The 13852-nt window shown below is 40.0% G+C and overlaps 1 protein-coding gene and 2 non-coding genes across 4 annotated transcripts in view; all 3 read left to right on the top strand.

The window, feature by feature from the left end:
• The window catches only part of KPNA6 (karyopherin subunit alpha 6), a 55829-nt gene that overhangs the window by 21666 nt on the left and 20311 nt on the right, over window positions 1-13852 (top strand). The window lies entirely within an intron of this gene.
• Window positions 11676-11823, top strand: LOC114113418 (small nucleolar RNA SNORA79). The gene has a single exon (XR_003588454.1). It is a non-coding gene; the product is annotated as a small nucleolar RNA SNORA79 (small nucleolar RNA).
• Window positions 12237-12343, top strand: LOC114113468 (U6 spliceosomal RNA). The gene has a single exon (XR_003588490.1). It is a non-coding gene; the product is annotated as a U6 spliceosomal RNA (small nuclear RNA).

Genomic DNA, 13852 nt, shown 5'->3' with positions numbered 1-13852 from the left:
TAAAAGGCTGAATGATTCATAGTGTTAAATACAGACCATGAGTGTAAGACATAGATTGGGAAAATCCTAGACCCAGTGGCTGCCCAGGATGTGAGTTTGAAGGTGTAGCAGTGTCATTCCTGTTCCATACACAGGACTGTTGGCTATATGTATTATGTCTTTTTCTGAGAAAATATGTATAATTTTAAAATTTTATGAATCTTAAAAATTTTAAACATACCATTGATTAAATGGAGTACTGCAATAATCTGACTTCTCCCTTAGTATGTGACCTTAGACTCAGGTTATTTCTGTATCAATGAGGGCCTGTATTAATTTGCGAAGACTGAATAACAAAATACCACAGACTGGATGGCTTAAACAACAAAAATTTATCTTCTCATAGTTCTAGAGCCTAGAAGTCCAAGATCAAGATGTTAGCAGGATTGGCAAACCCTGAGACCTGTCTTCTTGGTTTTCAAATAGCTGTTTTCATGTTCACATGATGCTCTCCTGCTATGTACATCTGTATCTTAATCTTCTCTTATAAAGGCACTGGTCATATTGAATTAGGGCCTTATTCCAGTATCCTCATTTTTAAAAAAGCTATCTCCAAGTACAGTCACATTTTGAGGTATTAGGATTTCAGATTTCAACATATGAATTGGTGGAGGATGAGGTACAATTCAGGCCATAACAGAGTCCACACTTATTTTGTATTATTCTTGCTAGTTCCTTGGCTCTAAGAGCTTAGGAAATGCATGGCAACAGTAGCAGTTATTTCCTAGAAACAAGAGGTGCCAGCAATTTCAGGGACCTATTCAGAGAGTTCTTCAACTAAGAAAACTCAAAGTCTGCCTGAGACAGGCAGATGTTTGAAAAGGAATGTTTGTATTGTGGATTTCCCGATCCAGGCTCGGCAAGGAAGGGAGTGCATGATGAAAGAAGCCCCTTTGCCTGCTAGTCCCTGAAGGAGAGTCCAGCATTCCTTTGGTTGCTGCTTCCAGATGTGCTTCTGCAAATGTTCCTCCTCCAATCTAACCTCCCCTGTTTGGCTTCTCCAGTGAAGTCATAAGCAAATATTTGTGATAGTTTCTTGTCACCATGGTGACTGAAGCACAGCCTAGTTCTCCTTCCAAGCTTCACTGTCAGCTCTGCTTGAAGGAAGAGACAGCCCTGTGGGAGAGCCCAGGCTCAGAGTCATGAAAAACCATGTGTCAGGTATTGGGGAACAGCAGTCCATAGTGGTGCCTTTAGGAATTTGTCCTGTGCCTATTAGTCTCCAGGCATAGGGGTGATCAGGGACCCCAAAGGGAGGCCACTGCATTCCCCTAGAACTTTTTCTTTAACAGTAAATCGACGTGGGCTTTGCTAAGTGAATGTAGAAACTTGTACATCATGAGACCGCTACTGCTGCTGTGGTTTGCCTAGCTGTTCTCCAGAATGAACAGAGGCACCTTTTCTGAAGGTTCATTTCCTTAATCTCTAGCTCCAGAATTCAGCCTTCTCCTCAACTGCTTCCATTTTGATTTCTCTTTCATGCAGATTCTCTTAATAGACGACTTCCCCCTCACATTTATGTACTTTCTTACTGCACTTGAATCCTCAAGGTCTCCTGCTTGAAGAACCAGCCCTAATCCTACCTTTGGGAGATTTCTTTTTAAGCTCTCATCATGATCACCCCAAAACACTCCCCCAAAAAGGTGATATTAGAGTTAATTGTCCCTCTCTGTGTGCCTCTAAAATTTATTTTTCATCCCTTTTGTGATACTTTTAGTGAGTGTTTCAGATTAGAAATTTAAAGGATAAGAAATGACTGTAAAGGGTAGACCAAGTTAATAAGGCTTCCTCTGCTTATATTTCTACATAATCAGCTTCACTTTTATCAGTTTTTTAAATAGTGATGTAGTTTTTAAAATGTCAATATTGAGTAAGATATGATAAAGTCACTGAGGTCACAGGAGGAAACACAAATGAGGCTTGGCAGGAGGAAGTTTATTATGGGTCCACGGGCTGTGGGAGGTGGGTTACCACTTGCCACACAGGGTCACAGAGGAAAACACCAGGGTGGTCAGGGGGCAGAAGGGGCACAAGCAAGCAGAAGGTTTAGGCCAGATCCTTTATTGCAGTTTCAGAGGGAAAGTGAAGGCAGGGCAGAATAAACAGTTTAGTATTGGCTAATTTGAATAATTCTGGAGGGCTTTGGGCTATAAGAGTGGTCTCTAGTTACCCACTACTTTTGGGGCCCTGGGATGAAGCAGAGGAATATTGCCTCCTGGGTATACAGGCAAGATAAAGGAAATATGACTCTGGGTTGGTTCCTTTACAAAGGCATGCTCTTAGACATGTTGTTACCTGTAGGACTTAGCTAGCCATGGGAGTGTCGATCTGTCCTGGGTTTGTAGGTTCCCAAATGGCGAAACATCAGGAACTCAGAAAATAAGAAAATATAATCAATATAATCAGCCCTGTGATGAATGAATACAAGTAGACAAATACAAAATCTCACCAAAAAAAACCAACTAAGATTCTATGTTAATTTAATTGGAGGAGATATGCAGCTATTTATAAATTTTGTGGTAAAATATGACACCAGAGGACTTCCCTGGTGGCTCAGACGGTAAAGCATCTGTTTACAATGCGGGAGACCCAGGTTCAATCCCTGGGTTGGGAAGATCCCCTGGAGAAGGAAATGGCAATCCACTCCAGTACTATTGCCTGGAAAATCCCATGGACAGAGGAGCCTGGTAGACTACAGTCCGTGGGGTCGAAAAGAGTCAGACACGACTTCATCACACAGTTCACCACTTTAATCATTATTAAGCAGCATCCGTTGCATCTACAGTGTTGTGCAACCATCACCACTATCCATTTCCAAGCTTTTCATCACTACAGACAGAAACTTTGTTTCATTAAGCAGTGATTTCTCATTTCTCCCTCCCGCTTGTACCTGATAATCTCTAATCTACTTTGATAATCTACTTTTTGTCTCCAGGTACCTCATGTAAGTGAAACCATGTAATCTTTATCCTTTTCTTTATCCTTTATCCTGGCTTGGTTTACTTAACATACTCTCTTTTGGGTTCTTCAGTGTTATTGTTGTTCAGTGGCTAAGTTGTGTCCAACTGTTTGCAACCTCATGGACTACCATGAGAAGCATGCCAAGCTTCTCTGTACTTCACTGTCTCCCAGAGTTTGCTCAGATTCATGTCCATTGAGTCAGTAATGCTGCCTAACCATCTCATCCACTGCTGCTGTCTTCTCCTTTTGCCTTCGATCTTTCCTAGCATCAGAGTCTTTTCCAGTGAATCGGCTCTTCTCATCAGGTAGCCAAAGTATTGGAGCATCAGTCCTTCCAGTGAATATTCAGGGTTGATTTACTTTAGGACTGACTGCTTCCAGGGGTCTCTCAGTAGTCTTCTCTCACACCACAATTTGAAGGCATCAGTTCTTTGGCGCTCAGCCTTCTTTATGGCCCAACTCTCACATCCGTAAATGACTACTGGAAAAACCATAGCTTTGACTGTATGGACCTTTGTTGGCAAAATGATGTCTTTGCTTTTTTATACACTGCCTAGGTTTGTCATAGCTTTCCTTCTAAGGAGCAAGCATATTTTAATTTTATAGCTGCAGTCACCGTCCACAGTGATTTTGGAGCCCAAGAATGTAGCATGTGTCAAATCTTCATTCCTTTTTATGGATGAATAATATCCCATCGTATGTATATGCCACATTTTGTTTATCAATTCATTTATGTTTAATATCTTTTTAAAAATATTTATGTTTATTTATTATTTTCTTTTTGGCTGCACCATGTTAGTTGAATATGCGTGGGATCATGTGGGATCTCCTTTCCTGACCAGGGATCAAACCCAGGCGCCCTGCATTGGAAGCATGGAGTCTTAGCTATTAGACCACCAGGAAGTCCCATTTGCCTGTTTTTACTTTTTATCCTTTCTTTCTTTTTCTTAAATTTTTCATTTATTTTTGGCTGCTCTGGGTCTTCATTGCTACACAGGGGCCTTCTCTAGTTGTAGAGAGAGGGGGCTGCTCTCTTCTTGGTGGTATGGTTTTCTTGTTTCAGTGACCTCTCTTGTGGAGTGTGGTTAGAGGCCTTCAGTAGTTATGATATGTGGGCTCAGTAGTTGTGGAGCATGGGTTTAGTTGCCCCATGACATGTGGGATCTTCCCGGACCAGGAATTGAACCAGTGTCTCCTGAATTGGGAGGCAGATTCCTAACCACTGCCCCAGCAGGGAAGCCCCATTTGCCTATTTTTTAAGTTGAGTTGTCTTTGCTGTTGAGTTGTAGAAATTCTTTATATATTATGAATATTAAAACCCTTATCAGATAGATTTGAAAGTTATTTCTCCTGTAAGTTGTCTTTACTTCCTTGTTAATGTCTTGTTGTTGTTTTTTTGCTTGTGCTTTTGATGTCATAGCTAAGAATCCATCGCAAAATCCAAGATCATAAAAATTTACGCATGTTCTATTGTAAGAGTTTTATAGTCTTTGTATATTTAGGTTGTTGATCCATTTTAAGTTTTGTCTTGTGTATGGTATAAGCTAAGGATCTGACTCCATTCTTTTGTATATAACATTTTAGTTGTCCCAGCACCAGTTGAAGAGACTGTTCTTACTCCATTGAATGGACTTAATACCCTTGTCAAAAATCAGTTGGCTGGGGAAATTCCCTGGTGGTCCTGTGGCTAAGATTCCCTGCTCCCAATGCAGGGGGCCTGGGTTTGATTCTGGTCAGGGAACTGGATCCCACATGCCTCAGCTAAAACCAGCACAGCCAAATAAGTAAATAAAAGGCCACGGATGTGTGAGTTTATTTCTGGACTCTCAATTCTGTTCTCTTGATTATAGAATTCTCTCTCAATTCTGTTCTTTTGTTTATCCTTACACCAGCATCACACTGTTTTGATTATTGTAACTTTGTAGTAAATTATGAAATCAGGAAGTGTGAGTCTTTCAACTTATTTAAGAGTCTGTTGTTTGGTTTCCACATATTTATGGATTTTCCAGTTTTCTTTTACTGTTTATTTCTAGTTTCTTTCCATGTGGTCAAAGAAGATAATTTGTGTAATATCAATCTTCTAGAATCTACTGAGACTCTGTGCCTTAATACAGTTTATTCTGGAGACTATTCCATGCATTCATACTTGGCAAGATGTTTTTTGCTCTTGTTGGGTGGGAGTGTTCTATGTGTCTTTTAGATCTAACTGATTTATAATGTAAAAGTCCTATTTACTTATTAATCTTCTGTCTAGTTTCTATTCATTATTGAAAGTGGTATATTAAAGTCTCTAAATGTTATTGTAGAACTGTTTTTCTCTTTACTTTGACTATTGTAACAGTTTTTTAACTTAAAAATTTTTGTCTGATATTTAGTATAGCCATCCCAGCTCTCTTTTGCTTACCATTTGCATGAATATGTTTTTTCACCCGTTTACTTTCAACTTCTTTGTGTTTTCAAATATACAGTAAGTCTTTGCAGACAGCATGTAATAGTAGATCATGGTTGTTTTTTTAATCTGCTGCCCATCTTTGCCTTTCGACTAAAGACTTTAATCTATTTAACTCCTCTGTTCATGGAATCTTCAGGCAGGAATACTGGAGTGGTTAGCCATTCCCTTCTCCAGGGGATCTTCCCGACCCAGGGATCAAACCCACATCTCCTGGGTCTCCTACATTGCAGGCAGATTCTTTACCATCTGACCGACCGGGGGCCAGTAAGTATAATATAATTACTTGGGTGTTCACTGGCAGTCCAGTGGTTCGGTTCAGTTCAGTTGTTCCATCGTGTCCGACTCTTTGTTACCCCATGGACTGCAGCGCGCCAGGCCTCCCTGTCCATCACCAACTCCCAGAGTTTACTCAAACTCATGTCCATTGAGTCAGTGATGCCATCCAACCATCTCATCCTCTGTCGTCCCCTTCTCCCACCTTCAGTCTTTCCCACCATCAGGGTCTTTTCAGATGAGTCAGTTCTTCGCATCAGGTGGCCAAAGTATTGGAGTTTCAGCTTCAGCATCAGTCCTTCCAAAGAATATTGAGGACTGATTTCCTTTAGGATGGAGTGGTTGGATCTCCTTGCAATCCAAGGGACTCTCAAGAGTCTTCTCCAACACCCCAGTTCAAAAGTATCAATTCTTCAGCGCTCAGCTTTCTTTATAGTCCAACTCTCACATCCATACATGACCACTAGAAAAACCATAGCCTTGATTAGATGGACCTTTGTTGGCAAAGTAATGTCTCTGCTTTTTAAGAGGCTGTCTAGGTTGGTCATAGCTTTTCTTCCCAGGAGCAAGTATCTTTTAATTTCATGGCTTCATTCACCATCTGCAGTGATTTTGGAGCCCAAAAAAATAAAGTCTGACACTGTTTCCACATCTATTTCCCATGAAGTGATGGGACCAGATGCCACGATCTTCATTTTCTGAATGTTGAGCTTTAAGCCAACTTTTTCACTCTCCTCTTTCACTTTCGTCAAGAGGCTCTTTAGTTCTTCACTTTCTGCCATAAGGGTGGTGTTATCTGCATATCTGAGGTTATTGATATTTCTCTTGGCAATCTTGATTCCAGCTTGTGTTTCTTCCAGCCCAGCGTTTCTCCTGATGTACTCTACATGTAAGTTAAATAAGCAGGGTGACTATATACAGCCTGGATGTACTCCTTTTCCTATTTGGAACCAGTCTGTTGTTCCATGTCCAGTTCTAAGGGTTGCTTCCTGACCTGCATACAGGTTTCTCAAGAGGCAGGTCAGGTGGTCTGGTATTCCCATCTCTTGAAGAATTTTCCACAGTTTGTGGTGATCCACACAGTCAAGGTTTTGGCATCATCAATAAAGCAGAAATAGATGTTCTTCTGGAACTCTCTTGCTTTTCGATGATCCAGCGGATGTTGGCAGTTTGATCTCTGGTTCCTCTGCCTTTTCTAAAACCAGCTTGAACATCTGGAAGTTCACGGTTCACATATTGCTGAAGCCTGGCTTGGAGAATTTGGGGCATTACTTTACTAGCATGTGAGATGAGTGCAATTGTGCGGTAGTTTGAGCATTCTTTGGCATTGCCTTTCTTTGGGTTGGAATGAAAACTGACCTTTTTCCAGTCCTGGGCCACTGCTGCGTTTTCCAAATTTGCTGGCATATTGAGTGCAGCACTTTTACAGCATCATCTTTTAGGATTTGAAATAGCTCAACTGGGATTCCATCACCTCCACTAGCTTTGTTCGTAGCGATGCTTCCTAAGGCCCACTTGACTTCGCATTCCAGGATGTCTGGCTCTAGGTGAATGATCACACCATCGTGATTATCTGGGTCGTGAAGATCTTTTTTGTACAGTTCTTTTGTGTATTCTTGCCGCCTCTTCTTAATACCTTCTGCTTCTGTTAGGTCCATACTATTTATGCAAGCCCACCCTTGCATAAAATGTTCCCTTGGTATCTCTAATTTTCTTGAAGAGATCTCTAGTCTTTCCCATTCTGTTGTTTTCCTCTATTTCTTTCCACTGATCACTGAGGAAGGCTTTCTTATCTCTCCTTGCTGTTCTTTGGAACTCTGCATTCAAATGGGTATATCTTTCCTTTTCTCCTTTGCTTTTCGCTTCTCTTCTTTTCACAACTATTTGTAAGGCCTCCTCAGACAGCCATTTTGCTTTTTTGCGTTTCTTTTTCTTGGGGATGGTCTTAATCTCTGTCTCCTGTACAATGTCACGAACCTCCATCATAGTTGATCAGGCACTCTATCAGATCTGATCCCTTAAATCTATTTCTCACTTCCGCTGTATGATCGTAAGGGATTTGATTTAGGGCATACCTGAATGGTCTAGTGGGTTTTCCCGACTTTCTTCAATTTTAGTCTGATTTGGCAATAAGTCCCATGGTTAAGACCCTGCATTTCCACTGTTGGGGGCCCACATTTGATTCCTGGTCACGGAACTAAGATCCTGCAAGCCACTTGGCACTGCCAAAAAAAGAAGTATAATTATTGATAAGGAAAGACTTCTTCCATTTTGTTCTTTTTTCTTTCTTTCTTATACCTTTTTGTCCCTCTCTTCCTCTATAACTGCCTTTTGTGTTTAATTGGTTTGTTGTAGTGAATTGTTTTCATTCACTTCTCATTTCCTTTGTGTATATTTTTATTTTGTGTGTTTTTTATGTATGTGTATATATATATAGAGAGAGAGACAGAGACAGAGAGAGAAAGATTGTGGGCTTTGCATTTAACATCCCAAATTTATCACAATGTAGTTTGAATTGATACCAACTTAATTCAATAGCATACAGAAACTTTTGTTCATTATTACTTTATGCATTTGTCTTTTTAAAATAATTTCCTTGTTTTTCGTTGTGCTGAGTCTTCCTTGCCATGCGCAGGCTTTCTATGTCTGTGGCGAGCAGGGCCCTCTCTTGTTGAGGAGCACAGGCTCTGGGCACACAGTAGTTGCAGCTCTCGGACGCAGTAGTTGTAATGGACACGTTTAGTTGCGCAGCGTGTGGAATCCTCCTGGACCAGGGATCAAACCCATGTCCTCTGTATTGGCAGGGGGACCCGCATCTATTCTACCACCAGAGAAGTCCTACGTTTTCTGTTAAATCATATAGAAAATAAAAAGTGGAATTACAAACCAAAAATCCTAGAAAACTGGCTTTTATATTTCCCATGTAGTTACCTTCGCTGGCTTCAAGTTACTGTGTAATGTCCTTTCATTCAACTTGAAGGACTCCCTTCAGCATTTCTTATAGAGAGTGGGTCTGGTGGTAACAGATTCCCTCAGCTTTTGCCTGAGAGTATCTTGGTTTCTCCCTTGTTTTTGAAGTGCGATTTTGTCAGATACAGAATTCTTTGAACATTTTTCTTTCAGCGCTTTCAATATCTATACTTTTAAAGATCTCAGTGCCTTTTTGGTGAAAAACTGGCTTGTATGTGATAAGTCACTTCTTCCGTGCTGCTTTCAAGATTTTCCTTTTGTATTTGGCTCTCAATAGTTTGATGATGTTTCTAGATGTAAACCTGAATTTTTCTCCTTGAAATTGAGTATCTTTCTGTGTACATTGAGGTCTCTTTTTTTGCCATTATTTCTACAAAATTCTTTCCCCCTTTATCTCCCATTTTTTTGACTCCCATAATGCATATTTTGTGATTTGATTGTTGGAGTTTCATGGATCCCTAGGTGCTCTATTCACTTTTCTGCATTATTTTTCCCTTTCTGCTCAGACTGCATAATTTCAATTTTCCTATCTTCAAGCCTGCTACTTCTGACTGTTGCCTGCTCAAATGTGCCATTGAACCCTTCTAGTGAATTCTTCATTTCAGCTGTTATATTTTTCAACTCCAGAATTTCTTTTTGGTTCCTTTTCTATTTGTTGAATTACCTTCTGGTATCATTTTCCCTCTACTTGAAGAACTTTAGACTTTCTTTAGTGCAGGTCTTAGAGCTTCCCTGATAACTAAGTGGCTAAAGAATCCACCTGCAGTGCAGGAGATAAAGGAGAAGTGGGTTTGATCCCTGGGTCAGGAAGATGGCAACCCACTCCAGTTTTCCTGCCTGAAAAATCTCGTGGACAGAGGAGCCTGGTGGGGTCGCAAAGAATCATACAGGTCATACCTGACTGAGCCCAGTGCACACAATGCAGGTCTGCTGGAGACAGTCTCAGCTTTTGTTTGTCTGAAAAAGTTTAAAGTACAATTAATGAAAGGATATTTCATTATCCTCTTTGACTTTATTTTTTGCTGAAGTATAGTTAATCTTCAGTGTTTTAGATTCAAGTGTACAGAAGAATGATTCAGTTATATATGTGTGTGTGTGTGCATGTGTGTGTGTGTGTTTTCTTTCTCAGATTTTTTTTTTTTTTTGGCTGCACCACGTAGCATGTGGGATCTTAGCTCCCCAGTCAGAAACTGAGCCCATGTTCCCTGCAGGGGAAGTACGGAGTCCCAAACACTGGACTACCAGGGAAGTCCCTCAGATTCTTTTCTGTTCTAGGTTACATTATAGGTCTTACAGGATATTGAGTGGAGTTCCCTGTGCTACACAGTAGTTCCTTGTTTATGTGCCCTATATATGGTAGTGTATGTATGTTAATCCCAGACTCCTAATTTTTCTCTCCCCCACCTTGTGCTGGTATTATTTGGAATTTTTGTAGCTTCAGACATGACTAAGCAACTGAGCATGCACATCCTTGTTCATAAGTGATACAGGAAATTATAGGACCTTCTCATATTATCCTTCTTTGGTATTGTTATCAAAAGAATGCCCTTTTTCCAGAAGGAAGTATGTGTAAGAGTGAAGCAACTTATTTAAAAAATTGGTAAAACTCGAGCATTCCCTGGTGGTCCAGTGGTTAGGACTCTGAGCTTTCATTGCCAAGGGCCTGGATTTGATTCCTGGTCAGGGAACTTAAATCCTAGAAGCTGCATATTGCAGCCAAAAAAAAAAAACACTTTTCTTTTTTTAATCTCATTTGTAAAACCATTTAGACCTGGCATTTTCTTTGTAGAAATATTGTTTAGTGCTGATTCAGTATATTTAATGGCTTTAAGGCTAGTTAGATATTCTGAGTCACTTTTAGCAAGTTATACTAGTCTAGGAATTTGTCTTTTCAAGCAAGTTAGCTAGCATAAAGTTGTTCATATTCCTTTTTTTAATCTTTTTAGCTAACTGTAGTTATGTTCTTTTTTCTTTTCTAAAATGTATGCCCTCTTTTGTTCCTGAGAGACCTAACCAGAGACTTGACTATTTTCAGTCTTTTGAAAGATCGAGTTTCACCCTTGTTGATTCTCTGTACTGTATGATTTCTCTCTCCTTTCTACTTTTTCTTCCCTAACCTGTGTACCTAAGTCATTAATGTTCAGACTTTATATTAACTTCCTAAGGCTTATATCCAATTAATTAAATTTCAGGCAGATGAAACACTGGCATGTAAAGGGCAAGCCTTAAAACTTTCAGAAGACATAACAGGGTAGCTTTCTGACCTTGGGAGCATTAAAGGATTTATTAAACAAGACACACCAGAAAGAGCTAAGTATTAAAGCAAAACTTCCATTATAGTTAAGAACTTGTTAAAGAACTCCATAAAGTGAAAATTGAAAAAAAGTGAAAAGAGACTAGAAGATATTTGTAATACAAATAATCAACAAATAGTTAATAACTAGAATATCTTAAGAACTATGAATCAATAAGAAAAGGACAAGTAATTCAATGGGAAAATATTCGACGTACCATAAACACATTTTTCACAGAAAGGGAAACATGGCTAATTAACATAAAATCTAATAACCCTATTAGTAATACAAATCTTTATCCTAGTGAAGTACATTATATTCAGTAGATTGGCAAAAGTGACGGTTCTGAGTAATAGGATGAGTATAAATGAGAGCTCATTGTGTACTGCTAAGCTAATGTGAATTGGCATCACTTTGGAAGGCAACATGGTACTTATCTGATGAAGTAAGACTTGATGGTAACACCTGAAACTGTTGAAACTCCTATAAGAAGACACAGGAAAAAAAGACCTTAGTCTTGGCAATGATTTTTTTTTTTTGGAGGGGGGAGGGTGATATAACACCAAAGCACAAGCAGCAAAAACAGAGATAAACGAGTAGGACCCATAAGCTAGAAAGCTTAAACTAGAAAGCTTAAAAGCTTCTTCACAGCACCGCCCCCACTCCCAAATAAAAAGGTCAGCATTTGATGGCTGTTTCTCTCACTGCTTGGAGCCTTAAGTAGTGGGATTTTAGCCTATCATATGTCTAAGCTGACTTACCTTCACTCAGGGCATCATGGGAATTGGGTGGCTGTCTGTCAGTGCCTTCTGATTTTTGCAGAGTCAAACAATTAAAAAGAGAGAAATGGTCAACAAAATGGAAAGACAACCTGTGGGAGAAAGTATTTCCTAACTATATATCTGATAAGGGATTAATATCCAAAGTATATCAAGGACTCGGTGATGCCATACAGCCATCTCCAAATCAACCACCACCGAACCAACGGACATGAGTTTGAGCAAACTCCAGGAAATAGCGAAGGACAGGGACGTCTAGTGTGCTGCAGTCCATGGAGTCACAAAGAGCCAGACACGACTGAGAAACGCCACAGCAACAACAGTATAAGGGACTCATACAACTCAATAGCAAACAAACACAAATACTGCAAGGGAAATTGGGCAAAGGATCTGAATACACACTTTTCCAAAGCAAACATATAAATGGCCAACAGGTTCATGAAAAAGATGCTTAACATCACTAATCATGTGCTCGCTTCGGCAGCACATATACTAAAATTGGAACGATACAGAGAAGATTAGCATGGCCCCTGCGCAAGGATGACACGCAAATTCGTGAAGCGTTGCATATTTTTAGATGCAGAGAAGGCCTTTGACAAAATTCAACATCCATTTATGATAAAAACTCTCCAGAAAGCAGGAATAGAAGGAACATACCTCAACATAATAAAAGCTATCTATGACAAACCCACAGCAAACATTATCCTCAATGGTGAAAAATTGAAAGCATTTCCCCTAAAGTCAGGAACAAGACAAGGGTGTCCACTTTCACCGCTACTATTCAACATAGTTCTGGAAGTTTTGGCCACAGCAATCAGAGCAGAAAAAGAAATAAAAGGAATCCAAATTGGAAAAGAAGAAGTAAAACTCTCACTGTTTGCAGATGACATGATCCTCTACATGGAAAACCCTAAAGACTCCACCAGAAAATTACTAGAGCTAATCAATGAATATAGTAAAGTTGCAGGATATAAAATCCTGGGACAGGGGGAGACCTTACTACTAGATTCAGGTATATTAATCTAATTCTTGGATTTAGTGGTGAGTTGACAGATGCTTATTGTATTATTTTGCTTGGTAACTTAACATGTTTCATCTTTTTTGTATGTAGCAAATATTACAGAATAAAATTTAAAATTTCTTTTAAAAAATAGAGGGGTGGCTGTATGAGTTACTTAAAAATATACATCGTGTTCCACTGAATTGGGTACACTGTATTTCACCTGCTAGGTTAAATATATTTGCATTTATTCAGCAAGTCATATAACTTTTCTCTTGTCACGGAGGTGATCATAGCTTGTGAGCGTTTACCATATGCCTAGTGCTGTTCTAAGTAGTTGTTGTTGTTCAATCACTAAGTGGTGTCCAGATCTTTTGTGTGGTCCCATGGACTGTAGCCCGCTAGGCTCCTCTGTCTGTGGGATTTCCCAGGCAAGAATACTGAAGTGGGTTGCCATTTCCTTCTCCGTCTAAGTAGTACTTCACATGTGTTAAACTATACAGTCCTTCTAACAACTCTGTGTTTTAAAAGATGAGCTCCTGAGGCACAGAGGTTAAAGCGACTTACTGAAGGTATGGCAACCCACTCCAGTATTCTTGCCTGGAGAATCCCATGGACGGAGGAGCTTGGTGGGCTACAGTCCACGGGTTGCAGAGAGTCAGACACGACTGAGCGACTTCACTTTCACTGAAGGTTGCACAGCTAACAAGTAGAAGAGTCAGTATTGGGATTTCCCTGGTGGTCCAGTGACTAAAGACTTCATGCTCCCAGGGCGGGGGGCCCGGGTTCTATCCCTGATCAGGAGACCTGGGACAGCTAAATAAATAAACAAATTTAAAAAGGGAAGAGCTGGTATTTGAATCCTATACCTTTTAAATACTAAGCTTGTATCAATTGCTATAACAGCACTTATTTAGTAAACTTGTTAAGGAAACTGTGTTGTTGGTGTGGGGGTGGTAATAGAGCTCTCAGGGGCAGTTATTGAGATTATCAGGCTTCACTGGGAAGCTGTGAGTCCCCCTGAGTAGGGGAGGGTAGGTGGGGAAAGAAGCCAGTGAACAGAAAATGCTGTCCTTTTAAGAGC

The sequence above is a fragment of the Ovis aries genome, chromosome 2 (assembly GCF_016772045.2).
Source record: "Ovis aries strain OAR_USU_Benz2616 breed Rambouillet chromosome 2, ARS-UI_Ramb_v3.0, whole genome shotgun sequence".
NCBI lineage: Eukaryota > Metazoa > Chordata > Mammalia > Artiodactyla > Bovidae > Ovis > Ovis aries.
This window is presented reverse-complemented; position numbering and strand designations above follow the sequence as displayed.